This window comes from Dendrobates tinctorius, unplaced genomic scaffold (assembly GCF_039654945.1).
Source record: "Dendrobates tinctorius isolate UK_male_01 unplaced genomic scaffold, ASM3965494v1 ptg000171l, whole genome shotgun sequence".
In the NCBI taxonomy this organism is placed as follows: domain Eukaryota; kingdom Metazoa; phylum Chordata; class Amphibia; order Anura; family Dendrobatidae; genus Dendrobates; species Dendrobates tinctorius.
The window spans coordinates 9638067-9651586 of NW_027361838.1; positions in this window are offsets into that span (position 1 = coordinate 9638067).

The window sequence follows — 13520 nt, forward strand, 5'->3', positions numbered from 1 at the left end:
AGGAGACAGCAGTTGTCAACTATGGTTACAAACTACTTTTCCTCCCATATCGATGTTCTCCCACACAGGTCATTCCCCTTTGACTATTGGGCTGCTAAACTGGACACCTGGCCTGAATTGGCCCAATATGCCTTACAGGAGCTCGCTTGCCCAGCTGCAAGTGTGCTATCGGAAAGAGTCTTCAGTGCAGCTGGATCAATCCTGACAGAAAAAAGGACCCGTCTGTCAACCCAAAATGTGGATGATCTAACCTTCATTAAAATGAACCACGCATGGGTTTCCAAGGATTTTGTCCCACCTTCCCCTGATGACACATAGGGTGACAGAAAAATGGCTTGCTTTGGTCCACCTCTTCCTGGGACTTCACCTATTTCGCCTTTTGCATCAGCTGAATGTCCAACATCAACATATGCCACTTTCTAAAACTCCCTAACTGTGCTGCCTCCCCCCCATGGCCTGGGTCACCACCTAGCGCACGACACCGTGTGAGTGCCGTTGCCCTGGACAGGTGGGTAGGCCTACTCTTGGGCGCGGGCACTGGCACAGGGTCCCTCATAGTGCAATCAAGTGTCTCTGACGGTGGTGGTGCACACCCGCCGTCAGACACACCGCTGTACTATGAGGGGCCCAGTGCCAGTACCGACGCCCACGAGTGGGCCCCCCTTGCTTGGGCAGGGCCCCAGCATTTGCAATCTTTACCTCTCCCTGCTCCTCCGCTGTGTAATCTGGGCCGTCAAATCCATACTGTGCCCGACACCATCTGAGCCTGCCTCCTGATGTATAGACATATATTTTGAATGTGTACGCTATCCATACATGTTATCCGGGGATACGGTACCCTTTCTAACCTTTGTGCAATCACGTGCAATCCATACTGGGCCTAACACCGTCTGAGCCTGCCTCCTGAGACATATATTTTGAATGTGTACGCTATCCATACATGTTATCCGGGGATACGGTACCCTTTCTAACCTTTGTGCAATCACGTGCAATCCATACTGGGCCTAACACCGTCTGAGCCTGCCTCCTGAGACATATATTTTGAATGTGTACGCTATCCATACATGTTATCCGGGGAAACGGTACCCTTTCTAACATTTGTGCAATCACGTGCAATCCATACTGGGCCTAACACCGTCTGAGCCTGCCTCCTGAGACATATATTTTGAATGTGTATGCTATCCAAACATGTTATCCGGGGATACAGTACCCTTTCTAACCTTTGTGCAATCACGTGCAATCCATACTGGGCCTAACACCGTCTGAGAATGATAGATGGGGCCCACCATACACTGGAACATTCCAAAGGTGGACATCAGACACTGGAGCAGCATTTACAGGGCCCATTATACACTAGAGCATTAGAAATGGGGCCCATTATGTTTGGAGCATTATTTGGGCCCATAAGACAGTAGAGCTTCATCCATGGGGACCAACATATACTGTAGCATTATGTGGAGCTCATCATATACTGTTTCAAACATTATATGGGACCAATGATTCTGTATGGAGAAATAGATGGGCCTCGTCATGAGATGTAAAAAGTGAGGTATTTTTCATTGTACTATACCGCTATTTCTCTGCCGTATCGGAGCATGATGAGTTGTGGTATGTGTTAAAGGGGCACTCTTTCGCCCAGGGCACATGAAAACCTGGAGCCAGCCCTCCCCCCCACAGTCTGTAGCCAAATAACCCCCATTTTTCAGTGCGTAACTTGTATTATGAAGTTAATTAAGGTTGACAAGCTTAAGTAAGAAGAATTGATGCTTTTGGCATTCAAATGGGCACTGTTGGTGTGTTTCCTGTCCTCCTCTCACTGCCGACTTTTATTCCCCATTGACTTACATTGGGTTTCGTGTTTCGGGACGACCCCGACTTTTCCCTATAATCGGACGATCTTGCTCGACCCGACTTTTGGAAAAGTCGGGTTTCACGAAACGAAACGCGACCCTAAAAAACCAAAAGTCGCTCAACTCTACCGAGCAGCAGTTAACATCTCTGCATGGTGGACCCAGGGCTGCGAACGCACCTTATTACCATCTTCTTATTATGTGGTGCGTTCCGCCAGCCCGTAACATTGTGGCCCTCCTGTACGCCTTTTCAAAGGGATATTGGGATTCGTCTAAATTTGGGGCAGGCCTTGCATTCACTGAATAGGCAAACAGTATGGGAGGACCAAATTCCTAATAATGGGAACATTGATTTCAGGAGGCCTTCATGTATGTCTCTTCAAAAGGGTATTGGGGTGCATCCAAATTTTGGGCAGCCCTGAAACTCACAGCATACGCAACAACAGTATAGGAGACCCACTGTTTAATTATGGGATCAACAAAGCATAGCCGACTGATGGCTCTCTAAGAATAGTGAGGGCTGACTGCTGGCCCTTTAAGAATAGTAAAGGCCCGCCTGATAGCCCTGTAAATATAGGCTTTGTGACCTTCAGAGTCCCTCCTTCATAAATGAAGCAGGATGTGTCTGATGATGTGTCAATGTTTCACACACCACATAGCCAAATAAGGTTGTAAAATGTTAAAATGACATTTCCAAGTGAATCCATTTGTCTTTGTTGAAAGCAATGGTAAAGTTCAAAAACACATCAAAAATGCTATGTGTGAACATAGCCCAAGTGGTGGAGGGGCATTTTTGTCTCTGGAAAGGATGTTCCTTAACATATTTCCCAGGAAAATCCATTTTGGTTTTGTTTTTGTATGTTTTATTGTGAGTCTCTAAAAGTGGTGTAAGACTCTGACAACTTTCTAAACAGCAGTGACCTGGGAGTCAGAAATGCTTCCAGGAGTCTTCCCCATGCTGTTCCCATGTCATTTGAGCACTGTTCCTATGGATTTCTGCAATCTTAAGTCCATCTGCAGACCGCCAGAGGGCGCCATGGCAAAAAATGCTCAATTTTCCCATAGGCTTACAAGGGTTTGTTGCTTGGTTTGAGCACCCAAGCATTCCAATTTGCTCGATCCGATTAACGAGCACCCGAGCATTTTATTGCTCACCCATCACTACTCAGAATGGGTTTTAGTATGATGGATCTTCTCCAGCACCAGTATCAACACTGCAGGACTCTGATTCCTGATACTATGCACATGTGAAACAGAGGCAAGGGGAGTAGTCATGGTTGAGAGTGGCAGCACTGGCACACCCTGGCCCTCCGCTCTATTAACACATGGTAGTTCACTGACTTGCAAGTCTGGGTCCATTCCACATGGCTGGGAGTCCTTTTCCTTTAACACCATAGAATGACAGTCAGTGTCCAGGTTCAACTTTAACAAATTGATTTTACACAGCTCGTCCAGTTTAGTCACAGAAACAGAACAAGTTTCTTCACAGAATATCACTCACTCCTCCAGAAATATCCACATATCCACGGCATCCACCGGTTAGTTGCTACCATTCTATATATACACACACAGTATATATATATATATATATGTTTCTGTATAATACCAAGCCCGAGGTTTGGTAATGAACAGGTATCAGCCAGATGCCCTCATTAATAAAATAGTACATAAAGAGTTAAATAAAAGACACACACACACACACACACATGAAATCTGCGTGAAATGCAATATCTGTTCATTTTTCAAAAAATTTATAAAAAATAATTGCATGAACTCCCCCGTAATATTCCTAACCAGCAGAGGGAAAACCAATGGCTGGGGGCTGATTTTAATACTCTGGGAAGGAGCCAATAGCCATAAAGGTTCCCAGGTGATTAATATCAGCTCACAGATGTTTCCTTAGCCTTTACTGGCTAGTTTACAGACAGCTGCGGGCTGATATTAATAGCCTGGGAAGGGGCCATGAATATTGGCCCCCATGCTAAAAACACTAGCTTTTAGCCACCTCAGAAATGGCACATCTGTAAGATTCTGGCACTTAGCCTCACTCTTCCCACTTGCCCTGAGGCAGTGGCAAGTGGGGTATTATTTATGGAGTTGATGTCACCTTTGTAATGTCCGTTGACGTCAAGCTCACTGATTAGTAATGGAGAAGCATCAATAAGACACCAATCCATTAATAATCCTATAGATACTGTATATGGTAAAGACACAGCCAGAATAAAGTCATTTAATTGATTGAAATAATCACACAGACTCTTTTGTTGAATCTTAATTTACCATACTTACTGCATTGCCTAATCCCCGACTCCCTCGATCTCCTGCAAAAAAATATTCTCCCCCTACACATATTCTTCGCTCAGACATATTCTCTGGTCACACATATTCTCCACTCACGCATATTCTCCGCCCACACACATATTCTCCGCTCACACACTCTTCCTCTTTCCTTTCTGCAGCGTTTTTGGCATGGAAATCTGCAGCAAATCCGCAAACCTTTTTACACCTGCGGTTTTGCTGCGGATTTGACAGACTCAATGTAAGTCAATGGGCGCAGAAACACTGCAGATCTGCAAAAAGAATTGACATGCTCAGAAAATAAAATGCTGCGAAGCAGGACAGAATTTTTCTTCAGCATGTGCACACCAATTCTGAATACCCAGAATTGATTAACTTTTCTTGAGCAATCCTTTGCGAATATGGTGCAATTCCACCCAGAAAAAACGCTGTGGATCCACAATAAATCCGCAACGTGTGCAGATAGCCTAAGCAGATCAGATCATCCCCCTTTTGCCCCATTCAAAATGAAACAATACAAAAACAAACATGCAAATATTTGGTATCACCACATTCAGAATCACCAGATCTATCAATAAAAAAAGGATTAACCTGGTCACTAAACGTCATAGCGAGAAAAAGTCAAAACACCAGCAATAAATAAATACAGAAGATTAAATGAATTCTGTAAAAAGCAAATCAAGACAGCAAAGATTGCGACAGAGAGACTCATTGCCAGAGAAAGTAAAAATAATCCCAAAATATTCATTAACTAGATAAATAGTAAGAAACTAAAAAATTATAGTGTTGGCCCCCTTAAAAAAAGTCTGGGTGAAATGGTGGATGAGGATGAGGAAAAAGCCAATGACTTTTTTCAACAGTATTTACACAGGAAAATCCCACGATGGATAACATGATCAGTGATAAAAATTCTCCATTAAATGTTACCTACTTAACCAAGCAGGAAGTACGGCGGCGTCTAAAAATCACTAAAATTGACAAATCGCCGGGCCCGGATGGGATACACCCCTGAGTACTGCAGGAATTAAGTACAGTCATCGATAGACCATTATTTTTAATATTTAAAGATTCCATAATAACAGGGTCTGCACCACAGGACTGGTGTATAGCAAATGTGGTGCCAATATTCATAAAGGGGACAAAAGCTGAACTTAGAAATTATAGGTCAGTGAGCTTAACCTCAACTGTGGGTAAAATCATGGAGGGTTTTCTAAGAGATACTATGCTGGAGTATCTGAAGAATAACCTCATGACCCAATATCAGCACGGGTTTACGAGGGACTGTTCCTGTCAGACTAATCTGATAAGCTTTTATGAATAGGCAAGTTCTGGACTGGACCAAGGTAACGCAGTGGACGTGGTGTACATGGACTTTTCAAAAGCTTTTGATATGGTGCCACACAAAAGGTTAATACATAAAATGAGAACGATGGGGATAGGGGAGAATATGTGTAAGTGGGATAAGTGCTGGCTCAGGGATAGGAAACAAAGGGTGGTTATTAGTGGAGCACACTTGAACTGGGTCACGGTTAGCAGTAGGGTACCACAGGGGTCAGTATTGGGTCCGCTTCTTTTTAACATATTTATTAATGACCTTGTAGGGGGCATACAGAGTATAATTTCAATATTTGCAGATGACACTAAACTCTGCAGGGTAATCTATAATAATAAATGCCCTAAGCAGCTTCCGGTTGTAACAACTTCCATCCAGTTGTAACCGGTGACGTCACCGCACACCTCTTTCCATGTTAACCCTCAACACACCACTCCTCCTCAACACACACACTCCTCAACACACACTCCTCTCACCTTTCACCATCTCCACTCACTCTTTCACTCCACATACGACCCCTTCTCTCTCTCCATCTCTCATACTCACGCCGTCATCGCCGCTGATCCACGATCCCCGACATCTTCTTCCGCCGGCGCCATCCTGGTTCCAGACATCCTCCATGCTGACGACATGTTCTTGCGGCGACGCCATCTTGAGTATCGCGAAATCCCGCGATACTAAAGATGGCGTCGCCGCAAGAACATGTCACAGGCATGGAGGACGTCAGGATCCAAAATGGCGTCGGTGAAATCTCGCGAGATTTCACCGACGCCATTTTGGATCCCGACGGCATCCACGCCGGCGACATGTTCTTGCGGCGACGCCATTTTGGATCGGCGAAATCCCACGATACTCATGATGGCGTCGCCGCAAGAACATGTCGCCGGCGAGGATGACGTCGGGATCCAAAATGGCGTCGGCGAAAACTCACGAGATTTCGCCGACGCCATTTTGGATCCCGACGTCGTCCACACCGGCGACATGTTCTTTCGGCGACACCATCTTGATTATCGCGGGATTTCACGATACTCAAGATGGCGTCGCCGCAAAAACATGTCGCCGGCGTGGACGACGTCTGGATCCAGGATGGTGCCGGCGGAAGAAGATGTTGGGGATCGTGGAGCAGCGGCGATGATGGCGTGAGTATGAGAGATGGAGTGAGCGAAAGGGTCGTATGTGGAGTGAAAGAGGGGGGGACGTGAGTGGAGATGGTGAAAGGTGAGAGGAGTGTGTGTTGAGGAGGTGTGTGTGCTGAGGGTTAACATGGCAAGAGGACGATACTCAAGATGGCGTCGCTGCAAGAACATGTCGCCGGCGTGGACGACGTCGGGATCCAAAATGGCGTCGGCGAAATCTCGCGAGATTTCGCCGACGCCATCTTAGATCCACAGAATTGCGGCATTTACCTCACGCCAACTTGCTGTGCGGACGTGTTGGCTTGCTCCAATTTGCTTCTATCACCATAACTACTGCTGCCTTGCTCCTCTGCCTGATCACTGCCGGTGTCTAATTACAGCGCCATTTTGCTGCTACCACTTCATAACTACTGCTGGGCAATTACAGGGCCAATTAGTATCTGTTTACACTACAATACTCCAGGACGCCTTCTTCACTGTCAGATAACTGCCAAATAGACTCCTTTACCTGTGCCAACATGAGTCATAACAAAAAGTATGCCAATGCCAGTGAAAGGAAAGCAGCTTTAGCACTACGACAAAAACAACGCCATGCTGATGAGACTCCTGAGGAAAAACACCATCGCCTTGACAAGATTAAGGCTTATAAACGCCGTTGCCTCACACACGAATCCCCTAACTCTAAATCCATTAGATTGGCTGAAGAAGCCTCTGCACGCAGTCACCGCCGACAACAGATGGCTTCTTCCTCATCATTATTATTAGACTCACAACAGGATGCTTCCACATCAGCATGTGGAACAAGTTACTACCACATTTCATCCTATATGCCGTTCACTGACATAACTAATCAGCAATCTGTTTCTGCCCTATCAATACCACCATTAGTCAATACCGACGCACAGTTTCTTCACATACAAGCTGCAGTTAGCCCGCAGAAAGTGCAACCAAGACAAATATACGTTGGTCTCAAAACTAGGCGCACCCCACCGGTTGGATATGCATTTCTACTACAACCTCATATTTTCACTAATGATGAAAATAGTATTACTGAACACAGCTGTGGTGACATGACCCATGTATGTGAGCATTGCCAAGCTTTGCATTTTGTAGCAGAGATACCTTCTGATAATAACTTTACGCTCTGCTGTCAGAAGGGTAAAGTCCATGTACCCATACTACAATATCCTCATGTCTTTACACGTTTGCTGAAAGGGCAAAGTGAATTTAGCAAAAATTTCATGGATAATATTCGAAGTATTAACAGTTCCTTTGCTTTTGCCTCCATGGGTGCAAATATTTCACCACCTCCTTGATATGGCCCATACTGTTTCCGCATACATGGCCAGATCTATCATAGAACTGGAACACTACATCCCTCAGATGACCAACAACGCACATTTGCCCAACTTTACATTCTCGATACCGCTACCGCAAACGAACAACGCTTACGATGTAAAGAAAATCAAAAATGTCATCCTACATTGATGAACATTATTGCCCTTCAAATCCAAAACTATTATTCCTTTTGTGGAAGCTTATCAAATGTTACATGATGTGAAAGAACAAGAAAAAATTAAATCTCTACAAAACGGAACTGTCATACCAAACATCACTATGGCTATTAAACAAGATCGTACTCAAGACCCTCGACGCTACAATAATCCCACTGTCACTGAAGTAGCAGTTGTGTTTCAAAGTGACAATGGTGAGCCACCTTTCAATAGAGACATATTAATTCATTTAAAACCTGATCCCCACAACCCTTTAGCTCCAAAAACACAACAAATTAGCATTCTCCATAGCAATTTGGATGCCCTCCTCTATCCAATATTTTTCCCTTATGGAGACCAAGGATGGCATGATGGACTCAAACAACAAGGCAAAAGTCCGAGGAGGATCACACAACTCCAATACTATTGCTATATGTTATCTGTCAGAAATTACTTTAATCCACTCCTCAATGGTGGTAAGCTAACACAGCAATATTTAGTAGATGCTTATGTCAAAATCGAAGCTAATCACCTACATTACATCCGCAACCACCAAAAAGATTTAAAAGTGGAGGATTACTGCCTCCTTCAAGAACATCTACTCAAAAAATCGGTTCAAAAGGGCATCCCTATTGGAAAAACTGTCATTTTACCATCTTCTTTTGAAGGCAGTCCAAGAAACATGCAGCAGCGCTACCAGGATGCTATGTTTATTGTTATGAAGTATGGTCGACCAGATCTATTTATCACCATGACATGTAATCCTAAGTGGAGTGAGATTACTACACATTTAGAACCGTGGCAGTGTGTTGAACACAGACCAGACTTGGTTGCACGCGTCTTTAAAATTAAACTGGAATCCCTGTTAAAAGACATTAACAGTGGATTATTTGGAAACGTCACTGCAATGGTCCATGTCATTGAATTTCAGAAGCGTGGTCTCCCACACGCTCATATTTTAATTATTCTTGACAGCCTGTCTAAATTACGGACTGAGGCGGACATAGACAATATAGTCTGGGCTGAAATACCTGATGAAACAATCTACCCTCAGCTCCATAACATTGTTCTTCAACACATGATTCATGGTCCCTGTGGAGAACAGAATCCTAATTCTCCCTGTATGGATCTTGGAAAGTGTAACAAAGGTTTCCCTAAACAATATACCATCAAAGAAAAGGATGGCTATCCCACTTACCACAGACCCATTGGCAAAACATATGAACACCATTCTAAGATGATTGACAATTCATGGGTAGTTCCATATAACCCATTTTTACTCACCAAATACAAGTGCCATATTAATGTAGAAATATGTGCTTCCATTCAAAGTGTAAAATATTTATTTAAATACGTTTACAAAGGACATGACAAAGCCAACCTTGAAATTTCCCAAAATAACATCCAACATGATGAAACACATCAATTTACGGATACCAGTTAGTGCACCTGAGGCTGCATGGCGGATATTTGCTTTTCCTATGCATAAACAATCTCATGCCATCATTCGCCAGCCGTACATCTGCCTAATTCTCAACCACTCTATTTTCATGAGAGTGACTCTGCAGACAACATCCATCAAAAGCTCAATTCCAATTCTACACTTATGGCATATTTCAACCTTAATAAGATCGACCACAATGCACATAACTATTTCTACCGCGAAATTCCAGAACACTACGTTTGGAAACAAGGCACATGGGAACAAAGAAAACGAGGGGGTCTCACAGTTATTGGAAGAATCTATACTGTTAGTGTGAAAGACCAAGAACGCTATTATTTATGTTTGTTGTTACTGCATGTAAAAGCTGCTACCAGTTTTGACAGCATTAAAACCGTCAGTGGAATTATGCATGAAACCTTTAAGGATGCTGCGTTAGCACTCGGATTATTATTTGATGATAGCATCTGGAGACATACTTTAAGAGATGCTTGCATTCTTAACATGCCTTCCCAACTTAGAGACATGTTTGCTTATATCTGTATTTTTGGCCCCCCAGTAATCCACTTGAATTGTGGAATGAATTTAAGGACCATTTTTTGCAAGACTACTGTCATACATACCACAGCGACACTGAAGAGTGTATCGATTGTGAAGGATATGCTATGAAAGATGTCCAAGATGTCCTCATAGTCCATGGAAAAACTTTTGCTGATTTCAATTTACCATGCCCAGCAAAAAATATTAAACACCTCCTTAAACAATATGATAAGGATTATGAGTTAAAAAAAGCTGCAGAGATGAAAGAAACTCTTAATCAGGAGCAACTTTTTGCCTACAATGTCATTACTGAAGCTTTACAAAATAGCAGTTTAACACCAAAGTGCTTTTTTCTCGACGGACCTGGTGGCAGTGGAAAGACCTACCTATACCATCTACTTACACATCATTTAAGAGGACAAGGAGAAACTGTCTCACCTGCAGCGACTACAGGAATAGCATCCAACTTGATACAAGGAGGCCGAACAATCCACTCTCTATATGGCATACCTATTCCAATCAACGAAACATCCGTTTCCAGGATTAAAAATGATACAAATGCAGGAAAACATTTACAGAGTACAAAACTTTTTATTATTGATGAGTGCACTATGGTTCAAAAACATGCATTGAATGTGATAGACAGACTTCTACGTGACATCATGACAACAAATGTTGCTGAAAAACATAAAACACCGTTTGGAGGTAAAGTTATTGTTCTTGGAGGAGACTTCAGACAATGTCTTCCCGTCATCGCTCATGGAACAAGAATAGACATTGTAGATTCCTGCATTAAATATTCAGAACATTGGCAACATTTTACCAGACTACCGCTAATCAACAACATGCGCTCCACTGATCCTGAATACAGCACTTGGTTGCTTAAACTTGGAAATGGTGAGCTGTCTAATGAACATAACCTTGGAGAGGATGTCATTGAAATTCCTCCAGACATGCTTTGCATTGGCTCTATAGTAACCGAGATCTTTGGAGACCATATTTGCATTGATGTTAATGACAAACAAAGCCTCAACACTGCTGCATCACATGCTATACTATGTCCAAAAAATGATGATGTAGATTTTCTGAACTGTAAAGTAATGGATCGCATCAGTGGTGATTATACTGTATATACAAGCGATGATTCTGTCGATGCTGATGAGGAAGAGGAATGTGAAAACTACCCAGTTGAATTTTTAAACTCTCTGACACCACCAGGAATGCCATCACATCTCTTAAAACTTAAAATTAGCACCATTGTGATGCTATTAAGAAACTTAAACACCAAGAAAGGTCTCTGCAATGGCACTCGCCTCATTGTCATTGCCTTACTCCGCAACATCATACAGGCTAAAGTGATTACTGGCTCAGCTGAAGGAGACATTGTATTTATTCCACGCATCGATTTGTGTCCTTCAGAAACTGGGTTACCTTTTAAATTAAAACGTCGACAGTTTCCTCTAAAACCTGCTTTTGCTATGACCATTAACAAATCCCAAGGACAGACCCTCAATCGAGTTGGCATTTTTTTGCCCGAACCTGTATTTGCCCATGGACAATTGTAGGTTGCATTCTCCCGAGTAAAGCAACGCAGCAACGTTAGGGTCAAAGTGGTGGATACACCACTTCAAGGACAATTGCTACCTAATAGCCCAAAAATCTTCACTAGAAATGTCGTTTACAAAAATGTCTTACTTTAAACTATTTAAGTTGGTCCTGGAATGGATAGATATATAGATTTATAAATGATAGTTACATTCTAAATAGATATAGATAATAGACTTCTAAGACTTCTATACATAGCTTGATATATGTTATATATATATATAGATATTCTAAGCAGATAGATATATCATACACTAATTATCTCTTTCACATATATGTCATAGACATATTTAAATCCATAAAAACATACATAGGTATAGGTATATATACATTAAAAAAAAAAATACAAAAGCAAAAACAAAAAAAAATTAGGCACACATACGTAGATTTCAACTACATACCTACATAACTTAGGTAATAATAATTAATTTTTTATTTATTAATAGAGTACTATTATTTCAATAGCACTTTACATACGTCAGTAATACTGTCCCTCTTGAGGCTCACTATGTAAATATCCTATCCACATAAAAACATGGGTGTGATACATCTATCTTCTATAATAATAAATGCGCTAAGCAACTTCCGGGTTGTAACAACTTCCGTCCAGTTGTAACTGGTGACGTCACAGCACACCTCTTGCCATGTTAACCCTCAACACACCACTCCTCCTCAACACACACCTCCTCAACACACACTCTTCTCACCTTTTACCATCTCCACTCACGTCCACTCACTCTTTCACTCCACATGCGACCCTTTCTCTCACTCCATCTCTCATACTCACGCCGTCATCGCTGCTGCTCCACGATCCCCGACATCTTCTGCCGGCGCCATCCTGGATCCAGACGTTGTACACGCCGGCGACATGTTCTTGAGGCAAAGCCATCTTGAGTATCGTGAAATCCTGCGATACTCAAGATGGCGTCGCCGCAAGAACATGTCGCCGGAGTGGACGACGTCGGGATCTAAAATGGCGTCGGCGAAATCTAGCGAGATTTTGCCGACGCCATCCTGGATCCCGTCATGCCAAAACTTCACAGCAAAGATGTACAATAGCAGAGACTAATCACTTGCAGGCACAGGCGGGTAGCGTGTTAGTTTTATTTCCCACAACTTACAGAATGTTAAATTGCTTATAGCTCATGCAAAAGTCTGTGCACCCTTCAGTTCACAAAACAAAATATTTACTGTAAAATCCTCATACAAATTAATGATAATATAGAGTGTGTTTTGTATTTCAATTATCAACAGAACATTTTGTACATTGACAAAGTAATACATTGTCTGATGGAATTTTTACGGTAGGCATTCACCTTGGATGGCTGTCATCTGTCAGCTATTCCTTCCGATCCCCCATACAGATGAATGCTCGGGTGACGGCTTTTCTCCAAACTAAAGGATTGTGGGTGCTGAAATTCAAATACATGACCCTTCTTTCCTCCTCACTGTGACCTCTCACGTGTATGGCCACCTCCAGTAAATGCAAGTATGGGACCCTTATCTGATTCTTATATTCCTACATGTACACAATGCGACTGTACATTTTATTGTAGCTAAAAGGACCCAACGCACATTATAAAGCTGCCAGCTATCGTCCTGGACTCCCTCATAGAGACACGCATTCGGCCATGCACTCCTGTGACTCTTTGGGCAGAAGTTTATGAGTGCAGAGAACTAAAGGAACCACCATTGGAATTCCAAAGTGCCGATCCTGCTCTACCCAGACCAATCGGGGCAGCGTTGGGAGACCTCCATACACATTAGACAGTCATCTGTTCAACAGAATTGGCCAACTTGGGACTTAACATATAAAAGAAACAT